Genomic DNA, 25,053 nt, shown 5'->3' with positions numbered 1-25,053 from the left:
CAGACCTTATCTCATTGGCTAGCGGACTGTATTTCCTTCTGCTAAACTCAAGCGGGCTTGCAGCTTGAAGGTCATATCAAGGCTCATTCCGTTCAGGCCATGTCAGTTTCGGTGGCTTACTTGCGTGCCATCTCCAATCATGAGATATGCAGGGCAGCAATCTGGCGTTCCCTCCACACATTCACCTCTCATTATTGTCTGGATAAGGATGGCCGACGTGACAGTCATTTTGGACAGTCAGTCCTTCATTATCTTTTTCAGCCATGAAACCCCAACTCTTCCTACTGTGGACCCTGTCCTTTGGTGCAGGCTGGTTGCCCTAGTTATAGCAGCTCTAGTTGTTGTGCATGTTGGCACCTATTCTAATCTGCATATGTTGGGAGCAGCCTGGAGCTACATAATCACCCATGTGTGAGGACTGCCATCCTGCCTGTCCTTGGAGAAAGCAAATTTGCTTACCTGTGTTCTCCAAAGACAGCAGGATCTTAGTTCTCATGAAACCCACCCGCCACCCCCCCGGAGTTGGGTTGCTTAAAGTTTATTTTCTTTTTCACGAACTCTATGTTATAAGACTGAAGAGGGACCCTGCGTGGATGCGTAGTTAGTAGCATGCTGGGCATGCTCAGTACAACTGTCAAAATTTCTGGAAACTTTGACAAAAGTTTCCCGAGCCGGGCTCCATCTCACCCATGTATGAGGACTAACATTCTGCTGTTCTTGGAGAACACCTATTACAGGTAAGCAACTCTTCTTTCTGAAGTAAAAAAAATGTGCATTGTTAAATTATTTCAGTTCAAACCATTCTGATACTTATCACTGGATTCTCCTTTCCAGTAGTGTATATATTTTGATTTAACATTTAAAAATCTCAGATCATTTTTCTGTTGGGTATCACTTTGCAGGAAATTCAGAGCAGTTCATAAGCTGTACTATAATGTAACAATGGAAGTTAAACCATATGGAAATATTTTACAACGATGAGGTATTTTTAGCTGATGCATATTTATCTTTTAACATCACTTTAACTCAGATTGATGTTTCTAGGATAAAAAGCACAATGCCTGTTAGCATTATGCTCATAGAAACTGATTTATCCAAGAAATTAAAGAGTATAAAAAAGTCACAGATCTCTAAGAAAAGAGCGCTGGATTCAAGCCAGAAGAGTTGTTGACTTCAAAGAAGGCATAGATGCCTTGACGGCTATTCATGCTGAAGCCTCTGAATGCCTGCTGTAGTATTTGGACAGATTAACTACATAAATGACAGCAATGACCATCGCCATACATCTGCAAATATTCCGCGACCAATATCAGCAATGTGTGCCTCATCCATCAAAACTATTCCTACCCCTTCCATTGCATCCAGGCCATGGACAAGAGGTAGAAACGTTGGAGAGGTATGAACAAGCTTTCGTGGGAAGACGATGTTTCCAACCATCCCCCATAATTTTCATTCTGTGCTTTCTGTGAGGGACTTATCACTCAAAGGCTAATGTTGCGACACCTGTCCTGCAAACAATTCAAACCATTTGAGACCATGCAGGACAAACACCATGTGCAGTGAAAATTTTTTGCAAAATCATGGCATTTGATAGGAACGTTTTGGACAGATCTTTATTTGAAATAGCCAGGCCAGTGCAAGGGTGTTCTGATGAACCAGGGGATTCACACACTCACACACTAAAGCAGCCCGGAAGAAAAAAACAGAGCTGCCTAGGAGATGGGAAAGCCAGAAAGAACAACAACCACGGGGCTGATGGGAAAGGTAGTTTAGAGAACTTTGGGAAGGAACCAATCAGGGTAAAGACAGCTGCTACAAAGAGCTGTGCTAGTGATTGGGAATCACAGCTGGGGGCTAATTAAAGAAGCTGCTGCAGGAAGTCAGTGGGCTTTTAAGGAAGGGCACACTGCCTTCCAGCAGAACTAGGTAGGGAGTCAGAGGACTTACCCAGACTAGAGCAGAGATGCCTTTGCTGTTGGTTAGGAACTTGGAATCTGCAACAGGTATTGTGGGAGAGTAGGCTCTAGGTCAGTGGTTTTCAACCCTGTCCTGGGGACCCCCCCAGCCAGTCGGGTTTTCAGGATATCCACAATGAATATGCATGAGAGAAAATTTGCATACACTGCCTCCATAACATGCAAATTTTTTCTCATACATATTCATTGTGGATAGCCTGAAAACCCAACTGGCTGGGGGGGGGTGGACTTAGGCTGGCCTGCAGTTGCTTACCCAAATACTGTAACAAGAGAAAATCCTGGTATCTCAAGGAAGGAAGTGAAAGTTGCAAGTGGAACATAATCACTGGCTCATGGAATAAAGTTGCTTTTTACGTGTTTTCACCGAAACTGTCAGCAGGTTGTGCAATGCTTGGGGCAGCGACCTGTGACAGTATTAGGTGCCCTAACCATATGTAATCATGACATCTTAAAAACCTATGACTGACGGAAAATAAAGACAGAGATACATACATAGGCAAAATACTTGTTGCTCTACAACAGACTGTATTACAACAAATGACAATATCTCAACTGATTCCCATCAACTTCTTTTTTCCTCTTTTCTTACAGAAAAACAATAACAACCGAGTACAACATGACATCATTATGAAATCTGAATAAAGATCTGATTTTCAAATTCTGATCTCTATGCACTCTGTTCTTCATCCTGAGTTAGCCTCAAAGGTTTCAACACTTAAACACGGGCCCAAGTCATGAGGAATAAATAGAATCAACCAATCTAGGTTCTAAATGTTCCTGTTTCTCATGTACATGCATCCGAAGGCCCATTTTTCTTAGTGAATTTGGAAGTATAAAAAGAACCTAACCTAGGCTGTTGAAACCTGGCATTTCTAGGCCCCCACCTTGAACAGAAAATGTTGAAGAATTCTTGTTTTGTACTTTTTTCCATGAACTTTCATGATGGCAAATTCAGCTAATAGAAAAAACTCCTGGAAATCTGGCAGCCCCTATGAACTGTCCATATTCTGTGCAATGGTCTCCTTCCATCTGTCTTCCAGATGTACATGATATCATTCTGGATAGGGTGGATTGCATATCAAAAAAGAAATTACGAGGGGAAGAGAAAATACTGTGAATTCGATAATCTGTTTTGACACTTAAAGCGAGGTTCTTGTATATCCCACCTATACAACAAGTTGGAAGGTCAGGGTCCCTGTCCTAGACAGCCAGAACGGAAAAATGCCAGTACTGCAGCAAGTGGTGCCGGTTTCTTTTCTGCTCAGACTTTCAGAAGATACAGCAGGAAACAAGAGTCAGCAACTGATTGAGCATAGCATGCCAACAGTAGACTACTCATGCTGCACTACAAGCAAAGCTGAGTCTTATGCAGATTGCAGTTCACACAGTGCTCCCATGCAGCCAATTATGACCATTTTTATCCTGACAAGATGCAGGTCACATAGAGTAATCAAAAGCAAACCTTAGGAATTTTAAAAGCCCTATGCGTGGCAAAACTAGGAGATACGCACGTGACTCGGCCGCACGGATTTTAAAAGTCCCACAGCCCCACGCGTATCTCCCAGTATGCGGATAAAAAAAAGATCTGACCAAAAAGGGGCAGCATGTTGGTGTGGTCTGGGGGGAGCATGGGAGGGCTGCAGCTACACCCATGAAGTCACTTACGCTCCACTGCGCGCTGGGATCCCTCAACCGCGTAACTTGCTTCTGCTATGGACAGCATGTAAGTAGTGAAATAAAAAAAAAAGGGTAGTCAGCAGGGTTTTAGGGGTCGGGGGCTATTAAGCTAAAAGGGAGGGAAGGTAGGTAGGGGGTTTAGGAAGTCCACTCCTTTACAGGGGCGAAAATGGGAGGGAACTGGAAAATAGGCCTATTGCATCCACTGCACGTACCTACTAAAATTCCCCCCTTAAACACTCGAGATGGGATTCCCGCGCACATGAGTGCTTCAATATAAAATCATGCGTGCATGTACGTGCAGGTAACTGATTTTATAACATGCACGAAAAAACGTGCGCATGTTACAAAATTGGCTCATCCATGTGTGTGTGCCGGCAAACGTGCACACATTTACGCCCACGCATGGCCCTTAAAATCTACCTTTTAGTGTCTCTGGACGAGCTGCAGAGGTTCCCTCAGGGCATTCAGATTACAGCTGGTATGCCTATGTAATTATTTTTCATTGATGTACCTCTCCTGGCTGCCGATTGGTTTCGCTGCCTCAGAGCTGTTAAATGATCTGGCTCATCCTTCATTGTCCATATTTTTTTCCTTCCTTTAAATCTGATGAAGTATTTTATCGTCAAAAGACATTTGAGCTTTGCTTTTAGCTACTTTAAGTATCTCTATCTGAGACATGCTTGGAACTTTGGGTTACACTGTTTGATGGAAACTGGTTCTATAGTTGGCCATTCTGACTCCAGTCATGAACCCTTTATATTTTGCTTTCTTTTTTTTTTTGCCCATTCCTTCTTTTTTTCTTTTGGATCATGATTTGTTTATATGGATTTGAGAGGATCTGTTGTGCTATATTTCTACTCCCTTATGGCTAATGATAATAATCTTTCAATTGTGTCTTTGAATGTAAATGGTCTCAGTCACTCTATTTGTCGTAAGAAAAGCTCTGAACTGCCTTTAAATTTTTACATACGGATATTTCAGTGTTGCAGGAAACTCATTTCTTGCATCAAGTTGAAGAGGGATTGGGTAGGTCAGGTGACTTTCACTCCTGCGGTACATAAAAGAAAGGACAGGCAATATTAGTACATAAAATGCTACGGTAGATGTGCAGGCTCTTTCTCAGCATTCTGATGTGGAAGGTGTTGTGCGTCCCGGCCGCGTGGGTGCCGCGACCGGGCCTGCTCACCTCGTGCTGCTCTCCACAAGCGCTGGACCTGGCTGCTGCTGCTAACCCCTGACGTTCCCGTTGCTCACCACAGCCTTCCCTCAGTGTCCTTGCAGGCCTCGCAGAGGAGCTCCCGACGGGGCTCCGCATCTTCGGCCATCTCGGCCCCGTCCCTAGTCGCGTGCGTGGCTGATGTCCATTCCTTTAAAGGGACAAGTGCGGGAAACCCGAGGGAGGCGCTTTCGGATGACATTACCAGAGCCCTGTATATAAGGGCTCTGGTAATGTCATCCGTCTCCTGATCCCTGCCTTGGCAATCGGGTCGACACCATTGGTGTGCTAGTTTGCCTTCTCCTGATCTGTGTTCTCCATGTTCCAGCGTCTCCGTGTTCCAGTGTCCCTCCATTCCCACTGGCTCCGTATGTTCCTGTATCCTTTTGAGGTAGTACCTCTTTGGACTGACCTCTGGTACTGACCTCTGCCTGTCTGACCATTCTCTTGCCTGCCGCCTGACCCTTCTCTCACCTGCTGCCTGGAATTGACCACTGCCTGCCTGGACCATTCTCTTGTCTGCTGCCTGGAACCAACCCTCGCTTGACTACGCTCGGACTAACTCTGGTATTGACCCCTGCTTTGGCTGACTTCTCCTGGACTGATACTCTGGCTCTGACCCTTGCGCTTCACTCAGACACTCTCTTCTGGTCTACTGTAACTATCAGACCAATCTGTTTGGAAATTAACCGCGGCTTCCACGTGACTAGATCCGCAGGCGCTGCCTGCCTCGCCCGGAGAACTTTCCTGAACTGTTGCCTCCCTGAGGTCTCCGGAGCTTCCAGTTCGGGTCTAGCCCATCCACTCTGCATCAGCCGCGCACCCTTGCTCATGGTGAGCACACCCCTCCGCATCCTCAAAAACCAAGACCAGGTAGGGAGGTCTGGAGGGGAGCCTATGAAGGGGGGTACTTTTGCATCCGTTGGTTTCAGACAACTTTGACCTCTGTGCCTCACCTTTCTTCATTCTCTCTCCTCAAGCCTTGGGAAGATGGCTGCTGCCGCGTCTTCATGCCGCTCTCTCCGGCGTCCCCGGAATGGCAACGGTGACGGTGTTCGCCATGGATTTCCTGAGGGCCTCCTAGGGTGCACGGGCTCACAGCCACCCACGTCTTTATCCACGTCATGGCGGGAACCTCGGGGGCGTCCCCTCTGAGTGACGTCACGACATCCGGGGTATTTAGCCTGCCCTTCGTTTGCTAACAAACTGAGTTAGCAAGGATCGGAATCGGATTGAGAGAGGGTTGGTATGCCTCCGGGCTAAGCTGCTCTGCCGCTTCCTAGCTGCCGCTGGGAAGCTCTCTTTCTCTGCCCTTCAGGGTAATTCATCTCTAACCTGAGTACCCGCTTTCTCGGGGGCCCTTATGCTTCTTTCAGGTACCTATCTGGGATACCAGGTACTCACTCCTCGAGGGCCTGCTCTCCCTACCTTGGTGCCTACAGTTCAACTACTTCTGCCTGCCAGGATCTTCATCACTACAGCTACCTACTTCATTGAGTAACTAACCTTGTCAGTCTGTCTCACCTTCAGCTTTAGCGCTGCGAGTCTGCATCCGGGACTTCTCTTACTACCTTGGGCTGCCTACCACCTACCTGAGCGTGGGACTGGTCTCCTCTGCTGAGGACCCTGGACTACTTCTATGGGTTACCTCACTGCTGCCGCCCCTGGGCAGTACCAGCAAGCTGTATAATAAATACGAATTCTCTCTGCGTGTATAGGGTCTAGCCTAGTACTGTGGGAGTGGCCATCACCCCAGTACCCAAGAATCCACTCCAACAACTCGAAACCATAACAGTTTGTAGGTATTGGCTTATAGATCTCTCCACGATTGGTTTGCACAATTGTTATCCAGTGCATGCTCAATATGTTTGTCAATAAAAGATTTGAACAGAAAACTATAGGGTTTATGTACCAAAAGGCATTAAAAATCTGAAAGTAAGGGCTCAAAAATCACATATTCACCATTCTTAAATTACTAAGACAAGATATTTCCAAGGAAATTGATGCTAAGAAAGCATCCAGGGTGGAAGTGCCCTCTTTGAGTCAGGCCAGTGGTTACGGTGGGCAGGGTTCTCCCCTTGCTAAGGGCTGTTGTAATACAAACCTTTCCATGCTGCATTTGTCAGAATTACTTCCTTTTGTTAGCCTTGCATGGATACTCTTATCGTGGGCTATAGAAGGACCATGCAGTAATATGAATGTTCTCTACGTGTGGGTGTCGGTTTTGTGGTTACTTTACATTTTATTTTGTAAAAAAAAAAAATAATTTTTGGTCCTGGCAGTTCGCTCCTCCTTCTTGGTGAGACCCAGCTCAGTCAGAGCCAGGGCTGGCTGGGATTTGGTGCTGCCAAGGACCATCATTCACAACTACCTGGAGAATTTTTTCCCCCCCACAACTCCCTCCCTTCCAGGGGCTGTGAATGCTGCTGGCTCCATGGCATCCCCAGTTCCAGGCGACCCGGGAGCAGGTGATGAAATTGGGAATCAAACTGAGGAATGCACAGCACTGCCACTGAGCCTTCCAGCCAACACCGAAGGCTTATTTATACTTTCCAACATGGAAAGACTTAGGTAAAATAGATCAATGCGGTCTGTTGATCATCTGTAGGCACAATAATTCTTCAAAAAAAAAAAAAAAAAAAGGACAGAAACTCACCAATTTTGACATTCAGGAATAAAATATGACTATCTCAGATGAGTTGAAAAACAAGAACAGCAGATTAGTATTTTTCAGCGAACGAGCCTCCCAAAAATATCTCTATTGCTTTCTACATGAAAGTGTTTACAAGCTGTTCAGACATTAGAATGCTGACCAATGTTCCATTCCAACTCACCCCCCCCCCCCCTTCCCTAACACTCTGGGACAGAAGCAACAGAAGCAGAGAGAGAGAGGGAGACCAGGGAAAAATAACTGATGCAACTAGTACAGGATGGCATAAACAGGTGCTTCCCAAAGCATACATACATACCCTACCACCCTACCCCCACCACACCTACACAAACACCCCCCACCCCCCTCATACCCCAACTACACTCCCATCTTCAACATATCTCTACACCCCCCGACTTACACCCCCCCCCCGCCACCCAATTCTCCTGCACATCCACACCTATAACCCACTCCAGAGACAGGAAAAACAAATCTTGCATTTCAATTCACATCCATACCCATACACCCCTGCAACCATATCTCTCATCTACACACACACAGCCATGCCCCCACAAGATCCCATATCTCACACTTTCCTTACACACACAACCCTGCCCACAACTTCACCCCCCACAAACCTATCCAAATGCACAGACCAACTTAATCCCCCAGTGGATACATACACACTCATACTCCCCAGACTTCCCACACACATCCAACTTACACAGAGGCCCCACCTACACTCACACATACTCTTTTACAACCACATCAACTATGTACAACAGTCATACTCTAAAATACCCCCCCCCCACACACACACACACAGAGCCACATACAAATCCTTCCCACCTACACAATCTTTTACCCACCTAAAAATGCACATGCACTCTGCACATCCATTCCCCCAGTTACTCTCTCACACATACAACCACACTATGCAAAGTCTCCCCATTCGCATCCCGAAACATACACCGCCACCACCTGCACCCACACTACTACTGTGCTGCTGCCTCATCCCACGCGCCCTTATTCATTGTGTTGTGGTTGCTTTTTGTCGCAGCTGGGCTGGTTGCCCGAGCCAGTTGGGGGTCCAATCTTGTGCTGAATGGTTGCTTGACCTGACAGGGTCAGGTCCGGATCTTCAGCAGACACAACTGGCTGCAGTTGTCCTGCGTGAGGCTCCTTGCTGGGCTATGGCGGGGGTCTTGGTCTGCACGACTCTTGCTGGGAGGTGGTGGGAGTCGTGGGAATGACTCATGCAATGTTGATAAATTTGCCGGGTCGGGTGACCTGGTAGTGTTCATCTTGCTGGTTGGTGGTGGATATTCACTGGATGTGACATTGTTTTACCTCGTGTGTGGCTCGGGCTCCAATTGGTTTTGTGAATAAAGCTGTGGTCTGTTTGATCCCATTTTGGTGTCAGTGTTATTATTGCATTTGTTATTGTAAAAGGACAGATATGGGGAAAAGTGTTTGCCCTGGCTCCTGATATTAATCCCCCTCAAATACCCACAGGCTTCATACCCCATCATGCTCTTCACCTGCCCACACCCCTTCTACAAATCTATGTTGGAAAACATTCCTGGAGCCATGCTTCTGCATCCTTTCTCTACTTGTTAACAGGTGATGTATACTGTAGTTTCTATGTCAAGATATTCTTGTTATAAAAAATCTGAATAGATATAAATAAATAAAAATCAGAAGGCAACACACAGTACCTTGTTGGTTCTAACACTCATGTTAAAGTACTGAATATCACCAAATGTACTAAGCTAAACTGATGTAGAATGCAGTAATATATATTTAATAGATATTAGCACTAATGTCCATTAACACATAGGTCCCTAAATATGTTGCTAAAGTTAGAAAGCAGATACTGTAAACAATACAATAGTAATTATCATTGAGCTTCATAATGCTCCTCATTGCTTTTGCTCTATACAAACATCTGCTGTAAAGGTGCTCTTTTGTAACCTCTACTGAATCCAGGGACATAACTATTCCCTTAGGTTTCAATTCATATTGAAATAGAAATGGCAACTGAGTCATTATCAGTATGACAAATCACAATATTTACTATTACATATTCATTTCAACTTTATTCTAAAAGGAATTCTAATTTGAGACTTGAGCTTATACTTTATGGAAACATTTGCAAGCAGTAATTTAAGACAGTTTTTTGCTTTTATCCTAAGACTATTGTAGCATTATCTTGTAAATAGCATGCTATAGTAAACAAGTTGGTTTAACCCTTGGGCAAGGAACTATTTAACGGTTTTGCTCACTCATTTAAAGGCACACATACACAAACAAATGGGTTCACAGAAGGCCATTCGTCATGGAAACAGAAATTATGGATACACAGAGCCTTCAAGTTACAGCAATATTATGTTCATAGTTTTGAAACAACAGTGCCTTTGCTTAGTCTTTGTTTGTAGGATAACTAAGATGCTGATTTGCCATTTTAGGGGTATGGACAAAATATCTGAGTGAACTGTACATATTGTGCACTATTTCTGGAACCTTCTTGAAACTATCAGGTGTTTTTTCTCCTGTATAACCACAAAATGTTTGTGTGAAGCGGCTCTGAAAACCCTGCCAAGTGTCAAAGCCGCAAGTTAAATTTAAACCCTACCTGCTTCAGGGGCTCTGTTCAAACAATGGTAATGGAACCCATGAGGGAGGGAGTTTTACTTGACCTAGTGCTCACTAACAGGGATAATGTCTCTAATGTCCGGGTGGGTGCCCACCTCAGCACCAGTGATTATCAAACAGTATGGTTTGATATGCAAATAGGATATGGAGAAGTGTCACAAAGACCCGAGTTTTGAACTTCAAAAAACAGACTGTCGAAATGGGGAAATACCTGGAGGCAGAACTTGAAGACTGGGAGAAAATGGGAGAAAGTCGAACAACAGAGGGCCAAACTAAAAGGAGCAATTACAAAAGCAACAAATTTGTTATGTTAGAAAAGGAAACATAAGTAAGAGAATAAGAATCCAATCTGATTCACAAGGAAGGTGGCTGATGTAATAAGAGCAAAAAAAGCAGCTTTTAAGAAAAATAAAAAATCCCAAAAAGTGGAACACAGAGAGGATTATTGGCGAAACTGAGGGAGATGAAAAAAGTAATCAAGAAAGCAAAAGGTCAGGCAGAGGAAAGGATTGCCAAGGAGATAAAGCAAGGTGACAAAACATTTTTCAGATACATCAGAGATAGGAAAAAGGTCCATAGTGGTATAGTGAAGATGAAAGGGGATAAGGATCAACGGGTGGAGAGAGATGATGAATTAGCAGAAATATTAAACAAATACTTCAGTTCAGTGTTCACAAAAGAAGACCCTTGAGAAAAGACCGTCACTTGTTATCAAGACTGTAGAAGGGGTGGAGTAGACGAAACACCATTTACGGAAGATAATGTATGGGAAAAATGAAGAAAACAAAGTGGACCAAAGCCATGGGGCCTGCTGAAGTTCACCCCAGAATACTGAGGGAACTCAGAGATGTGCTGGCGGGTCCACTGTGTGACCTGTTCAATAGATCTTTGGAAAAGGGTGTAGTGTCCTAGTGACTGGAGAAGAGCGGTGGTGGTCCCGCTTCACAAGAGTGGGAGCAGAGAAGAGGCTGGAAAATACAGGCCGGTTAGCAATCACCTCAGTGGTGGGAAAATTAATGGAGAATCTGCTGAAGGAAAGGATAGTGAACTATTTACAATCTGATGGGTTGCTCGATCAGAAGCAGCATGGATTCACCAGGGGAAAGTCCTGTTCAGATGAATCTAATTGATTTCTTTGATGGGGTGACTAGAGAACTGGATCAGGGAAGAGTGCTCAATGTAATTTACTTGGATTTTAGTAAAACTTTTGATACAGTCCCACACAGAAGACTCATCAACAAAATGAGAAGCTTGGGAGTCAGCTCCAAGGTGTTGGTGTGGAATACAAACTGGTTTGATGGATAGAAGTCAACGGGGTGATGGTAAATAGAACCTACTCTGAAGAGAGAATTGGTGTTAAGTGGAGTGCCAAAGGGATCGGTGTTGGAACCAGTTCTGTTTAAACATCTTTGTGAGCGAATTGCGGAAGGGATAGAAGGTAAAGTTTGTCTATTTGTGGATAATACTAAGATCTACAACAGAGTGGACTCGCCAAAGTACAGAGAATGAGACGGGATTTAAGGAAGCTGGAAGAGTGGTCGAAGATATGGGAGCTGGGATTCAATGCCAAGAAATGTAGAGTCATGCATCTGGGGTGTAGTAATCTGAAAGAACTATATGCGTTGGGGTGAAGTGCTGATGTGCACGGAGCAGGAGAGAGACCTTGGGGTAATAGTGTCTAATGACCTGAAGTCGACGAAGCAGTGTGACACGGAGAAATCAAAGCCAGAAGAATACTGGTCTGCTTAGAGAGGAATATCTAGTAAGAAAAGGGAAGTGATAATTCCCATTATACAGGTCCTTGGTGAGGCCACACCTGGAGTTAGTGTTCAGTTCTGGAGACCGTATCTCAAAGGAGGACAGAGACTGGATGGAGGTGATCCAGAGGGCGACCAAAATGGTGGGTGGACTCCATCGAATGACTTATGAGGAGAGGTTGAAGATCCTGAATATGTATACCTTGGAGGAGAGGAGGAGCAGGGGTGATGTGGTACAGACCTTCAGATACTTAAAAGGTTTTAATGATCCATGGTGGTCAACAAACCTTTCTATTGGAAACAATTTAGTAGAGCTAGGGGTCACGATTTGAAACTCCAGGGAGGAAGACTTAGTACCAATGTCTGGAAATATTTATTCACTGAGAGGGTGATGGATGCCTGGAATGCCCTTCTGGAGGAAGTGGTGAAGACTAAAACTATGAAGGATTTCAAAGGGGCATGGGATAAACACTGTGGATCTCTAAAAGGCTAGAGATGGGAATAAATAAAAAAAAGCTTAACCAGCACGGAAGCAGCGCAGTTACTACCCTTAAGAGAAACATGGGGGTAACCTGCACGGAGCAGCAGTTACTATCTTGGGAAGCTGCTGGCAGACTAGATGGACCATTTTGGTCTTTTTTCTGCCATCATTACTATGGTTACTAGTTACTGAATCAATTATGCTACCAGGTAAAGGATTATTTTTGATAATGTTAAAGTCACATACATGCAGTTTCTAAAGCTTAATTAACTTTTATTAATGCTGCAACTATGTTTTACTGCTATTTGTTTAATTGTTCGTAGTGGACCAAGAAATCTGGTGAAATGTGTATACAGTGCTTACACTGTTTTCTACATACAATCTAAATATAGGGCACTATATAACAAACTGCATCAGAAGCAATGAATTCTTCCTTTCAAATTAAGGGCCTGATTTACTAAGGTTCCCCCCCAATTCTGTATCTACGGGAAAAAAGCTGAGTGCATAAATTTAAGCACAAAAGCTAGGGTACTAATTGGTGATGCCTTTTTTTTTTTTTCCCAGTGAGAATTCACCTAAATTTAGGCACGTAGAGGTCAATATTCAACATGGACTTGTCTAGCTAATTTTAGCAGGTAGCTGGATAAGCTTCGGAGTTGAAATTCCCCGCCACCCACCCCCCATCCTCTCAGTGGGTGAATTTTGTGTGGGTAAATTGTTGTGCACACAAAATTAATCTGAACAAAAACAGGTAAGCCAGGAGGCGTTCCTGGGATATGGTAAAGCTTTATATGCACAAGTCTGGTTGGGGTAGAAAGCTATTGAAAAAGGTAGGTGATTAAAGTTCTGCACATAACTTTATCTGGAAAATATTCCGCAGCAGACTATCTGTAGAAGTCCTGCTGAATATCGGATAAAAGTTCTGCCACATAACTTAGGGGAGGTGTTTTTTACAGCTGTGCGGGCAGAGGTAAAGCCTGTGGTTGTACCTTTCGTGCCGACCTACCCTTAATTTTCAAAGCTCCACTTTGGTTGAATTTGAAAATGGCTCCAGCTGACCTGACACTCCCTCTTTGCATTCTTCCCAAACAGGCCGATACATTAAAAGCCGCGCAGAAAATGAGTGTTGAGCGCAAGCTTTCCTAATGCGCACCCAGCCACCTCTCCTGAGGGGTGGCACTGCCAAGGAGGCACAAGGGAGAAACGTGTGCCCCAGCGCCACTTTTATTTTTTTTTTAACCTTTTTGTAGCTCCGGCTTATTTGGGCTGCTCAGAAATTAGCGCCTGCTCTGGTCAGGCATTAATTTCTGAGTGTAAAAATGTGTGGGCTGGGCGAAATTTTTTTTTTTTTGATCTGGGGAGAATAGCTAATAGTCTCATCAACATGCATTTGCATGTGATCAGCGCTATTAGTTTTGCGGGGGGTGGGGTGGCCACGCGTTTTGGACGCGCTAATCCCCTTATGGTATAAGGAGTTGTGGACGAGCGTCCAAACCTGTGTCCAACCGAGGGTTAAACAGTGCACTCAGCTGAGCGCCGCTGTATTGTATTGGCCTGAAAGGTCAGCTCCTGAGGTTAGTCCCTGATTACCACTCGGCAAACGTCAAATAACGATATGATCTCTGAGCTCTAAACTTCCAACTCTTTATGAAACCTGCCATATTCTCTGCCCTGACATTCGCTTTGATCAAGCTGATTCACTATAACCTTTGCAGGAAGTCTAGGTTTCACTGAGAATTGTTCCTGTAATATAAGCTATGCATCCTTGTTAATGAAATACTTTTATCACTTTTACAGATTTGCTGCCTGTAGTCAGCCAGATATCATCTATATTTTTGCTATCCATTTTTTTATTTATTTATTTATTTTATTTATTTATTTATTTAAATTCTTTTATATACCGAAGTATAGCTGCAAAGCCTTCACCCCGGTTTACATTGTAACAAATTCATACATGTAACAGCGATTAAACTTGAAAGTAAGTACATAGCAATGTGAGAACAACTCAGAGAGTAACAATTAGTAGTATACAATTTACATATGTGATTACATTGACAACTTAATTATGAGAAATAAGTTTATTACAGAGGTATTGAAGTTCAAGATGAGGAGTGAGATTATTCGAATCAGTCAGAGAATGATTGTCTAAACAACCATGTTTTTTAATTCTTTTTTGAAGGATTGGAATCCTGATGGAGCTTAGGTGATTTGGAATAGAGTTCCATTCTATGGGTCCTGCTATTGAGAAGGCTCTATTTCTAGTAGAGGATACTTTTGCAGATGACAGTGGGGGAATTACTAGTTGTAATTTTTCAGAGGATTTTTATTTGTTGTTTGTTAATTTGTTATTTGTTAATTTGTTGATTAAGAAACCAGGTTAAGACAAATGCTTTGTTTTCAGTTACGTACAGGGAGATGGTTTAACTTATCTAAGGTCACACAGAAAGTCAAGTCAGTAGCAGAGGGGAGTTTAAGTTCATTCCCAGGACTTCTGGCTCTCAGTTCAGTACCCACCATACCACTCCTATTATTTCTATAATACAACTGCATATTAGGCAAAAGCCCACCATATCTAGCTCAGTCATTTTTATATATGGACTAGCCACTTGCTATATAAGAAGCAACCCACGTCAAAGAACATAGGTAATAAAAAAAAAAAAATGGCAAGGATTTATTATTCATTCTGTCCACCACCACTACCACTAGTGCACTAGGTTGGTGTTACGCATGCATTCTTACACAAATATGATTAGTTCAGTGAATCTGGTGGAAGCCTTTGGCAGTTTAAGACCCAAACTAACCTGTTCGTCAGAGATATGCTGTCATACTGACAGAGTTGCAGACTACCTTATCTTTGACAGCATGGAAAAAAAAATTACACTGACAAAAACTGACACACAGCTGAAATAAATATCAAGAAATGTCCAAGCATACAAACCATCCAATGGTTTGGCTTAGGATATTACACTTGCTGATGAATTTGCATATTTTTCTTAAATTGTTTGAACAAATACACTGAGTGCTTCTGGACAGTCGAAGAGCATTTGTGCAAATTATTGTACTATTAAAACTAAAAAATGTAATTATGTATTGCATTCCACAAAATAGATTTCTACATGACAAGGAATTAATGGTTAACAAATAAGTTGTAGGGGATTCCTTATTACTGTTCAAACTTAATACATCTGTAACCAGCCTTTCAAGAACTATCCTGTCTTCATCAGAGGAGCTAGTCAGAGATGTATTGTTAGTCCAATAAAAAGGTATCACCTACAAATTATTTGACTCTCAATTCCCAGATATTCAAGTGGACTAACACAGCAACTACAATTCTTTGCTCCATGACAAGGCTAATTTTAGAACTTGTCAAATAGCTTTGAGCATAGGACTCATGTATCTTTATTTCTATCTCCAAGCCCATGCCTTTCCACTGCCTTACCTATAAATTGCTTTCTAATCCCAGTACTGCATCTCGCAATAATAAAAATAAGACTAGTATTTTTAGTAATGGAGTAGTGCCTGCTTCAGAAGATAAATCACATGACTATAAGTCTGTTTCCAAAGATGTAGGAATTTTGTGGACTAGGAAGTTAATTGTCTTGTTTAGTCAAAAGGCATTTATGTGAACAGATTCTGATTTGTCCCAGGTAAAAAGGCTTTTTTTGAAAAACTGCCCCACTCCCATGTGGAGTTCACAGCATGCAGATTTTTGCCCGTTTTGTGCAGAAGCATTTCTGGGGAAGGGTTAGGTAGGAGGAGGGCAACAATGTGCATAGTTGTCCATTTTTTTAACTACACACAACTATTTTCCATTAAAAAAAGTGCCTACAAAAAAAGCAGATGCAAATCTCTGTAGGATGTTTTCCGGGATAATTTCGAACAATAATATGCTGAGACTTTCCCTTTGAGATCTAGTAAAGGAATGTGCACAGCAAAGATTTTCATTTTGGTTCTTTTTCTATTTGGGTTTCAGGTTATTTAATGTTTATTTTAGTTTGGTTCATTTGCTGAAACATTAAATAATAAATAACTGTCCGTCCGTCCCCCAGAAAAAAACCGCACACAAATGAACTGAAACAGTGCCATCCCAAGACCCTCTGCTGCCACAAGTGAACCAGAATCACCCCAAACTGCTCTGCTCTCCCCCCCCCCCTTCCACAAAGGAGCTGGGACATCTCCAGCCCCGTTACTTCTTCTGCAGGATCTTAAATGTAGAAAAGAGTAAGAGCAATCCCCAGGCACTCCTGCCTGCTGGCTCCCACTGTACCAAGGCACTGGCCGATCCTGAGACTGACACCAATGTTTCACAGCTGTAAACAAACTGGCACTGATCTCAAGGCTGGCCAGCACCATTTTTCTGTACGGCTGAATGTCTGTACGGCTGCACACAAAGTGGTGCCAGCCTCAGAGTTGGCCTGCACCATTGTACAACCTGGAGTCAGCACGGCAGGGGCAACTGGGAATCACTCTTGCCCGTTTCTACACTGAAGACCCCATGGAAGGGGTAATTGGGAGGAGACCCCGTTTAAGATACAAGGAATGGGATGGGGAGGTTCTGAAGGTCTATTTTTAAAATAAAGAAACCCAAAATATCTGAAAATGCTGGGGATATTTTCAACTAAGTTGATTTTCAGGTCATTCGGTTCATAAAAAAACAGAAAACTGACTTTTTTCATTACAAAATGTGCCCTGATTTAAATGTGTACTTTTTAAAGTCATGCCATCCATTTAAATAAAGGTTATCATAAATCCTATGACATGTATTCCTCATAATTTTCTTGCATTCAATTTGTCACTACTAAATTCATTAAAATATTAGTATTGAAGTTCTAGGTCCACACAAGAATTATCCAAATAAGTTGTATATGAGAGATTTGGATATCACACACTTTCCTTCTTCAGATGTCATGAAGAGATGTGATCTTGAAAACTTCTGTACAATAACATCTATACATAAGTCTTAACATTAAATGATTTACAAACTACAAAGGATCCATTTTTCTGTGGGATCCAAATGGCTACATGATCCCTGCATTATTGAAGATCCAGAATCCTTTTGATTATAGGTGCTATGTAAATCTATCAATAAAGGGAATATATTTTCCCCAAATCTGTGAAAACATATTTTTTTCAACACATTTATTTATTTAGCCATTTTAAATACCGTCATTCCAAGTAAAGATCACAACGGTTTACATCATGACACAAATATTATAAGTAGCCAATTACAGTAATTCAAACCTAATTTGTAAAATTTATAAAACACAGAATAGTATGAGACACTGAATAATCTGCTGGGGGGATAGGAGAAGCTTCTCAGCCAATCAGATTGCTTTATTTTCCTTTGTCTACTATTTATTGGATAGATTGAGAGAGTGTGTGTTTATGTGAGCTCAGATTTCAGACACAGGAAAATTTAACAAACTTGGTGGAAGAGGTGCAGTATAGAGGAGTAACAAGTTCACATTCTTCTCCTAGTCTGACCTTGAACAAGTCACTTTATTTTCCTGTGCCTTATTTCACCAGTTATAATTACATATTATTAATATTGTTCTTTCATCTTTGATGCAATCTAGGTAAATACTGCAAATGAGTATAATCAACAAAATGTTTCATGAATATGTTGGTTCAAAAAACGGAATGTTCTGTTATACTTAGCTGCCTCAAAGAAGTTTGACCCAAAGTGGTTACTATTTCACAAAAATATTATTACATAGATATGAATCTCTATATTTGAACTATAATGTTCAGAACTATATACAATGCATTGCATTAGTTAAAATATACAGCAATTCAGAATTACGAGTCTGTGACTGTTTCTGTCCCTACTGTTCTTTATGAGCAAATGTTCTGTACAACACTGTTGCCTATTTATTTCAAAAAAGGATAACTAAAATATTTTTCTTCATAGTTGGAGTTTTTACTTTTTAATTAGGATGACATTTTATAGAAAGCATCAGATACTTTTAATATCCAGCTGCTATAAACGTTGTTAACCTTTGCCTTCATAAAACAGACAAGATTGTTTAAATTGTTAATACAAACTTCAAAATGTAGCCCAAGAGAAAATAAACATAGCCAGAATGTTTTGCTGAGCTCTCGATGCTACTTCTCAGTGTAATGGACCTTTTTTTTTTTTTTTTTTTTTTTTTTTAAATTTCTCATTGCCAATTACTTAAGAAAAGATGTTCACTTTTAACTGGCCTGCTTCACCGGGACAAATTGATAATCAGATTACGATAATTGTTTGTTTAGTTCATTTGCTGCAATTGTTTGCCTTGGGAGCTGGGGGGCTTCTCTTTCAGGTCAGGAGCAGAGCGAGGCAAGCGTCTTCCCCTTTCCAGTCACCCAGTCCAGAGCAGACAATAAGAGCCTACCCAGCTCTCCTTCCACCACCCCCCTCCTCTCTTTTCCTCCCTCAACCCCTGCTGCAGGCACAAATTTGTCAGAGCCATTCAGTTGAGACTGATTATGATTGCAGCAGATGGGCTGGATTTTGACAGCCGATCCTAAGCAGTTTCTCAGGGCTGGGGAATTAATAGGCCCAGCCGGAGGCTCAGCGCGCGCGCACACACACCCACACCACACGGAGCAGCCGCGCTCTCCCCTGCAGCTTCCCCCCCCCCCCCCTCCCCGAGGAAAGTGCCACCTTCCAAGCCCGACGGCCCTCCCCGAACACATGGGAAACGGCCCGAGAAAGGCAGCGAAGCCAACCAAAGCCAACGAGGGGGGAGCGGTGACTGAGAGAGGAGAGAGAGAGACCGGCGGAGTCTCTGCCGCTTCTCTCCGGCAGCGGAGCTCCCCCCCCCCGGGGCCGCAGAGCGCGCGCCGCCTGCAAACTTTGGCAACTCCTGGCGGCTTCCCCCCCGCCCCCCCTTCTGGGATTTACAATGTCCGGTGGCGTGTGACGGGAGGCCCGGCGGCAACATGTTTCCCCCAGCGTGCAGGTAAGGAGCCGGCTCCGGGGCGTGCGGGGGCTGGGCTTTTCCTGCTGCTGAGCGGCGGGGCGGGAAATGGTGCTCGACCCGTTTTGCCGGGGACTCCCCCGGGCGCTGCTCCTGTCGTTTGTCCTGCGTTTTTTTGGGTGGGTGTTATTTTATTTTGGTTGGCTGTTTAAGAATCCTGGCATTGCAGGCAGCTGAAGGGGGCGCGCCGTCTGAAGCCAGGGCTGCAAAGTTAAAAGTAATTGGCAGGAACCCCCCCCCTTTCTGGGACCGGCCGTTCTCCTTCGGAGTTTGCCGCGCGATCTGGAGGTGCGCGAACACCGGACCGCGCTCCTGGTCTGCTGGAAAGCAAAACGTGGAGTGGACGCTGAACGCAGGGAAGCCTCGCTGTGTGGCCGTGTTCGAGTGGTTTAAAAAAACTACAATTGTGTGCCCTGTTGCTAGTGGCAACTGCCTGTGCCGAATTGCAACGCACTCATCAGCGGCTTAATTCTGATGGATGGCACAGGGCTATATCTATATCTATGATCGGTTTAAGATGTTTAGGGAAAATATGCAAAGTTGTTATTTTTGCAGAGCGATTAGAATTGTATTTGGCTGGTTAATCCTGGTGACCTCTCAGGAGCTGGCTGTGGGTTTTTTTTTCCTTTGAGAGGGAGGCAAAGCTGTAATTTCTGCCCTGCATTATGTATGCTTCTGTTGATTCGGATAAACGAACCGTTGTATGGCCTTTTTACTTCGGAGACTGATCTCTGGAACAGTTAGACCTGTCCCACTGACCTAGAATGATGCCTTGAAAGCTCTCCGGAAACGATCCGGTTAGAGACAGTTGATATCACGGACATATCATGTAATTGGCGATTTCCTGTGATGTAAGAACCGATCACTTCTTCCCAAACGGATGCCTACAGCACAGGTAACCCACTTGGAGTGCAGGAAATGCTGCTTCCAGGTATTTGCCACTTTTGGAGAAGAAACTGCCTTCTTACCCAAGACCCTGGATTTATCTAGTTGACTGCTAAACCATGTATTTCCAAAGGTCATCTCGGGCCAACCGGGAAGGGAAGGCATACAAATTGCATTTTTAATATGATTTCTTAAAGGTTAAATGCTCATTCTGCAGTGTACATGCTGTGGATGTTTGGCTATATGCCTGTTAATGCTGTCGCTTTGTGACTGGACGGAGCACTGGAGCCAGTTAAAATTGCCTTACAAAAGATGCTCTGCATTTTTATTTCACGAGGCATCTAAATAACCTTAATATGTTTATGGCATTTCATTTAATGTCTTAAATTCAACGTTTCAACCTTGTTGAATCTTTAGGCATCAAATATATTCAATTAGGAAACAGGATTCTGATAAAAAGTCTTCTTGTTAAGAATGTCAACGTCTGTTCTGTTGATGGGTAAATTTTGCAAAACTATTGTTGTATTGATAAATGGGAAAAGTTCTGAAGAAAACATCAAGCCAACTGGGATTTAAATGAAAAGATTAAATCACTGCTGTGCATAGTTGTAGTAATAAAGGATGCATTCATAAATAGAAAGTGGCCACAATTTTATATTTTACATTATGTCACAAGATTACAGTTCAGACTCCATCAGTTTTCATGTGTCTGTCAGATATACTTTTAAATAAGATATATTGAAATAATCTTAAAAGTCTGCTTTTGGTATGTAGGCTATAACTTCTTTTCATCTGAAAGTTTAACCAAACAAAGCTTTACACAAGTGAGGTAACGTTTTTATAGGGGAGTGGTTTACATGGGAGAAATAGACTGTATACATTAGTAGACTGCAGATAAGCAGTGTAAGTAAACAGAAGTGCAGTGGTCTATAATTGTGACGGAGCTATGAAGGTATCAAGGGACCTTTTCGCTAGTTAGACTACAGGTCGTCGTGGGAAATGTTTAATCTGCAGGACTCTTGTTCTGACAGAGTGGACTCTGTTTGGAGGCTTGTATTTACTATCTGTTTTTGCAGTTTTAGATCCAGGCTTCCCAGAGTTGAGGATCAGCAGGGAGACCAAAAATAACTTTGACATGGGTCAGAATTGACTGAGGAGGCTGAGCCTGTGCTATTTTCTTCATTGTTCATTAACTGAGGATAACATGGTTAGTGGTTTTAGACTTTTTGGGACACTTCCCTAGGAGTGTGAGCAGAAACTCTGAGGCTGAAAATGAGTGTTTCAAAGTGTCAAAGGGATGAGAATAGAAGTGTAATTATTAGTTCATGGAATACAAATAGCTTAGAAAAAAAGTCTTCATCTTTTCCAAATGAAATCTGTAGTGCTGCTAGACATAGGCAGTGCTGTATAGATTTTTTTTAAATTTTATTTATTCTAAATTGTGTGCCTATGTAAGAAAAAGATGGTATAAACAGTGTGCAAAGATCTTATTTTATTTATTTACTTCTTACATTTATAAAACCACCCCTTCGACCAGAGACTTTGAACAAGGATAAAACACAAGCAGTGGAAAATAGAATTGATAAACTTTAAACAATATAACAAAATACAACAGATTGAATGTAAAATAACCACAAAACAATCAAAACGCTCAGCAATCGGCTAAAAAAAAAAGTAAAACAACTGCAGAAGCAACACAAAAGAAGAAAGCTTACCTAAACCAGATGTAAACAGTAAGGCCTCTTTTCGGGATGGTCATTTTTGATAGATTAAGAATGAATATCTAAATGTCCTGTTTGTTTACTGATCTCCCCAGTAACATGGCAGCAGGTTACCGAACCTTACAGGTTCCTCCATGTTTGTAGGTCCAGGACTTTTCATCATGATCTTTGGAGTAGGTGATAAAAGTTGTGCTTAATTAGAGTGCTTGTGTTTTTAGACTGAGATGAAGAGTGTGCAAGATAATACCTGGTATCTCTTTCTTTAGTTCCTCTTTTTGTTTATAACATAGAGTAGATTGAATTCCTGACTGCAACACAACAATCTCTCTCTTTAAGATTAAAATGGAAAGCCTGCTAATTAACGTCAAAACAACCCAGTAATTATTGGCTAGTACAGGAAAGGAGTACACTGTTGAGAGGTCTTCATTGTAGGCTGTTGAAGACATAAAAACGCCTATTTTGCTACTAAGATATGCTGAATTCGGTTCAAAGCGGCCTAGGAATGACCAGTTTCACTGGCCTTCTTAACCGTACTGAATGAGGGTTATTAACTACTTTTTGTTTTGGAAGCCTCATGAAAAAAAACCTGGAGCAAACAAAATTTCCATAAACAAAAGCCCAAAATTCCTTTGGGCCCCCCAGGGCATGTAGCATCAGCTAAAGTCCTTGCCGGGTTACAAAGACCTTGGCTTTGCCTTGAAGCTTTCATGTCCTCCAGATAGGGAATTATGCTGCCGGTAAATGCCTGCCCACTGGGGATTATTGTTTAATGTAAACAAACTCTCTTAGAGGTCTGATGTCCTTGTGCTACCCCCCCCCCCCCCCCGTTCTAAATTGGTCGTCTTGCGTCGGGACGTGCGTGCTGCGCATCAGAGTTTACTGGTGAAGAGCTGAATTGTTTTAAAACTGGGTATCATGTTCCTCATGTTAAGATACAGTAGTGATTAGGAAGAGTTACAGTAGCCTGTGCATTCTTGTTAAGGCTTGGCATGTTTTGAGGGTGTGTGGACTACACCCAACATAAGGATGTAATTTCAGTGGGTTTTTCTGGTGACATTATGAACCAGGGAAAGCAAAGCTTTAGTGGTTTATATATACACATTACCAGACAGCCAAGTAGAATGATACCCTTACTGTATACGAGTCCTATTTTTCTTTTTTTATAAAATGTTGGATTAGGTAAAACACAGGAGTCATCCGTTGGAGAACAGGGTTTGCCCTCTCGTTCTTTTCAGGTTCAAATTTTAAAGATTTATACTCTGAAGGTTTTCTTCCTTTTTTTTTTGTGGCTGTTGGAAAATAATTATGAAAGGAAGCCTACTCTCTGTGCTTCTGTTCTCTTGTTTTCTTTTTTTTCTTCATCCTCACCTTATAATTTTGTCGCTTTCCCTAGACTTGACCTTCAAGTGGGGTTTCTTCCATTGTGCATTATGGGAAATAATGAGACCGACGTTCTTTATTTGCAACTTTTAGTGCTATTCTGCATATCAAATGATCCTGTGCATCTCGCCTCTTATTTCGTCATCTGTGAACTATTTATTTTAAATAATCTAACAGTCTTTGATCTGAGGAGGCTCAGATTTTCACAATTTAAATGCAATTTGGAAAATCAAAGGCATGTGAACTGTGCATCCTTCTGGATCAGTTCATATGCTATGTAATTTAAAAAACCTGTCCCTGCTTCCTGCACTTGTCTGTCCTGGTCTGTTCCTGAGAGAGATTCCCAAGGTCTACCCACACATTGTGGGAATAGGGGATGGGATTTCCCAGGCTGGTTTACAGTTTTCTTCCTCTACCAAGGTAGCGGACGGTTAGCCTGGGTCATTGAGAATTCCTTACTCCTATAAATGGGAAGAGCATGTCGAGGTAAAGAGTAAGCCCCTTCATTTCATGGGCATGCACTCGACTTTCATAGGGAGCACGTGTCATGAAGGGGTTTACTCTTTAGCTCAAAATTGATATCCTGATACACAGAGTCCACTACTGAGTTGGGTTTGTGGATCAGAAAGTCTGGATCTGTTCTTTTCTAGTAGTGGTTTTGGAGAGCTAACTTTCTTGTAGTTTTACTATTCCTATCTCGTTGTAACCCTTTCCCGGGGAATGGTCCAACTCCAAAGGGCCATAAAAGAATTTCTTTACATGGTCTAGCTCTTTAGTCCTTTCCCCAACTCCTTTTTTGTTTCTTGGGGAGGAGGATAACTTTCTGGGCCCAGGCATTTGCTCTTTGGGACAGGTACCTGTAGAAAACAGTCGGGGCTCGCTGGATGGGTGTTCAAAACAATATTTGCTGATATTGATTGAGAGAAAATAATTTCCGTATACATCCAGATTCCTTGTCTTTAGTGTGGTACAAGATGACATGGAGTATTCCTCTGTGGAAGTGTCCCCTTTTACTGAAGCTTGGAACTGATACATTCATTCGAAGCCACGGAAGGAGTCTATCTCCAGGTAGACTTTGTATTCTAACCAGAGCGGAAATCCTGTTCCCCCCCCACAGTACCTGATTCCAGAAGGGCACTCTTGATCTTCACATGCCTGTCTCAGGGTGGAAACTCCAGTTGGGGGGAGGGGGAAGGTCTCCTGATGGTCGTCTTCTCAAACTCCTTCTTTTCAAAAGATTAGCACACGGACCCTCCTGAGGGAAGGGCCAATTCTGGAACAGAGATTGCAGTCCAGATCTGGGCAAGGAAAGGGGCAGAAAAAAATACTTCCTTCCCAAAAGATGGACGTTCAATCTGGTAAAAAATACTTAATACAGTTCACAGGTCTCTGCAACCTCCTCTTGTAGGAACGACAAGGTATACAGATTCCCTCCTGTGCTTGTGGGGAGGGAGTTACTGCCTCCCAGAAGGTGCAAGTCAAAACAGCAAAAAATCCTAAATCTTAGATAAGAAAAAAATGAAAACACTCTTCCTGATTTCCTCTTCCCTCCGGTCTATCATCAAGGTGCTAAGCTGGAGGGGCCTAACTTTGGAGAGCACACTGAGTATGACTATACTACCTCACTCCTAACCCCCCCCCAATAGACTCAGGGCCACTCATTCTAGCAAGCCTATGGGGGAGGTAC

At 42.7% G+C, this 25,053-nt stretch overlaps 1 protein-coding gene across 1 annotated transcript in view; it reads left to right on the top strand.

Annotated features, from left to right (window-relative positions):
* The window catches only part of NCKAP5 (NCK associated protein 5), a 1,124,153-nt gene that overhangs the window by 175,341 nt on the left and 923,759 nt on the right, over positions 1-25,053 (top strand).

The sequence above is a fragment of the Rhinatrema bivittatum genome, chromosome 6 (genome assembly GCF_901001135.1).
Source record: "Rhinatrema bivittatum chromosome 6, aRhiBiv1.1, whole genome shotgun sequence".
In the NCBI taxonomy this organism is placed as follows: Eukaryota; Metazoa; Chordata; class Amphibia; order Gymnophiona; family Rhinatrematidae; genus Rhinatrema; species Rhinatrema bivittatum.
Note: the sequence above shows the minus strand (reverse complement) of the source record. Positions and strands in the feature narration are given on the sequence as shown.